The sequence below is a fragment of the Paramisgurnus dabryanus genome, unplaced genomic scaffold, assembly GCF_030506205.2.
Source record: "Paramisgurnus dabryanus unplaced genomic scaffold, PD_genome_1.1 h2tg000237l_1_41543__unordered_in_group15, whole genome shotgun sequence".
In the NCBI taxonomy this organism is placed as follows: Eukaryota; Metazoa; Chordata; class Actinopteri; order Cypriniformes; family Cobitidae; genus Paramisgurnus; species Paramisgurnus dabryanus.
The window spans coordinates 1-2500 of NW_027394135.1; the positions used below are offsets into that span (position 1 = coordinate 1).

General features: G+C 64.8%; 1 non-coding gene across 1 annotated transcript in view; it reads left to right on the forward strand.

The window, feature by feature from the left end:
• The first annotated feature begins 2248 nt into the window (after positions 1-2248).
• The window catches only part of LOC135765639 (18S ribosomal RNA), a 1855-nt gene continuing 1603 nt past the window's right edge, over positions 2249-2500 (forward strand). Inside the window, exon 1 of the ribosomal RNA XR_010540911.1 lies at positions 2249-2500. This exon is cut by the window's right edge and continues 1603 nt beyond it. This is a non-coding gene — a ribosomal RNA (18S ribosomal RNA).

Consider the following 2500-nt stretch of genomic DNA (forward strand, 5'->3'; position numbering starts at 1 on the left):
GGATCAAGGCTACGGCCTAAAAACGGCAAAAAAAGATCCAAAAGTCCCTGGATCAAGGCGCTTCGGCTTAAAACCTGTGAAAAGATCCGCCCTGGATCAAGGCTACGGCCTTAAAGCTGCTCAAAAGATCCGCCCTGGATCAAGGCTACGGCCTTAAAACTGCTAAAAAGATCCTAAAGTCTCTGGATCTAGGCTACGGCCTCAAAGACACACGTGTTGTGAGATAAGATCCGCCCTGGATCTCCAGGCTACGGCCTCAAAGGTTCGACCCGACCATATATGCTCAGACACGGGCGAACACAAAAGCGTAACAACCCATGTTGGAACCGTCGAAGGATCTCGGCGTCGGCCGTAAAACGGAAACCCCCCGGTCGTCGGTACGCGTGTGGCGGTCGAGGGCCCCCGGCCGCCGGTCGGCGCGGGCGCGTGGATAGGTCTCCCGAGCGGTCAAGGAGTCCCGGAAGCCGGTCGGGCGAGCGGCCGGCCCCGGGGCACCCTACCCTCTCGGGCGCACCGACCCCACGCGTTTCGTCTCGGTCGGCGTCCGGGGTTCCGAGACACCCTTATGTATCTGTGTGACAGACGGAGTGGCACACCGTCTGCGGCGGGACAGGGCCGCCGACCGCGATGGAAGTCGAGTGAGGCGGCTTCCGGGGTCCAAGACCCTACAGACAGACGGAGTGGCGACCCGTCTGCGGCGGGCCAGGGCCGCCGACCGCGATGGAAGTCGAGTGGGGCGGCTTCCAGGGTCCAAGACCCTACAGACAGACGGAGTGGCGACCCGTCTGCGGCGGGCCAGGGCCGCCGACCGCGATGGAAGTCGAGTGGGGCGGCTTCCAGGGTCCAAGACCCTACAGACAGACGGAGTGGTGACCCGTCTGCGGCGGGACAGGGCCGCCGACCGTTACGGAAGTCGAGGGGGACGGCTTCCAGGGTCCAAGACCCTATCTGTGTGACAGACGAAGGTGCATCGTCTGGGGCGGGACAGGGCCGCCGACCGCTATGGAAGTCGAGTCGGGTGGCTCGTGCACTTCCAGGGTCCAAGACCCTCTCTTCGTGACCGACGAAGGTGCTCTGTCTGGGGCGGTACGGGGCCGCCGACCGCTATGGAAGTCGAGTCGGGTGGCTCGTGCACTTCCAGGGTCCAAGACCAACGCGTTTGACCGACGAAGGTGCCCCGTCCCCGGGCACGGACGGGGACGGGCCCGGCCTCCGGGCCGCCGTGGAAGTCGAGTCGGGTGGCTCTCGCACTTCCAGGGTCCTCGACCCTATCTGTCTGACCGACGAAGGCGCTTCGTCTCGGGCGGGCCAGGGCCGCCAGCCGCTATGGAAGCCGAGTCGGGTGGCTCGTGCGCTTCCAGGGTCCACGACCCTGCCTTCGTGACCGACGAAGGCGCTCTGTCTGGGGCGGTACAGAGCCGGGCCCCGTCCAGCAGGGGACGGTGGCCCGAACAGGTGCCATCGGGTATATAGGGAAGAGCACCTCGCTGACTCTCCAAGGTGATAGGCTACCGGATCCCAGGACCTCTCGAGCCCAGCGAGAGGCCTCTCGAGCGGACACAAATGCCTCGAAAAAGTCCCTCTGCACTGAGGTAGTGACGATTCTTATTACGAATGGTAAATCATCCAAGGAAGGGACGAACCCGGCTGGCCTCGGCCGTTAAACGAGCCGGCTTCGTTCGGCCGCTAAACGAACCGGCGTCGTTCGGCCGCAAAACGAACCGGCGTCGGCCGCTAAACGAAACCCCGGGCGGGACAGGGCCGCCCACGTCTCAGCCTTAATGACCCGTTACGGGGTGACGCCCGGATACGCTTTGTGTGTCATGGCCCTGAGATTCTGGAAATCGAACTGCGCCTGGGGCAGGCCTCCGCCCGGCCGACGTTAGCGCGTCGGCCGCCATGGGCGGTCGGTTCCTCCCCGACCCGGCGCTCTCGCCTCCAGGGGGGCTCTCCGGAGCCCGCCCGACCCTTTCCGCGGGAGACTCAGACGGTCCGTCAGACGCGAAGGTCCGCCACCGGCGGCCGGCGAGGGCCTCGGCGACCGAGGGCGGAGACGCCCCCGGCCCGTCGCGGCCACCCGGCCCCGCGAAACGCACCTTTCCTCGGTTACGGCCCACCCGGCCGCCCCTCAGCCTACGAGAGGGGAGAGCCACACGAGAGTGGCCCCGGTCCCACTCCCCCCGGGGGGTGGAAACCGGGACCCGCGCCGCGTGAACCCCGGGTCAGAGCGAGGCTCTCCTACGGCTACTACCTGGTTGATCCTGCCAGTAACATATGCTTGTCTCAAAGATTAAGCCATGCAGGTCTAAGTGCACACGGCCGGTACAGTGAAACTGCGAATGGCTCATTAAATCAGTTATGGTTCCTTTGATCGCTCCACCCGTACTTGGATAACTGTGGCAATTCCAGAGCTAATACATGCAAACGAGCGCCGACCCGGCCCGCGAGGGCCGGGGACGCGTGCATTTATCAGACCCAAAACCCATCCGGGACGCGTCTC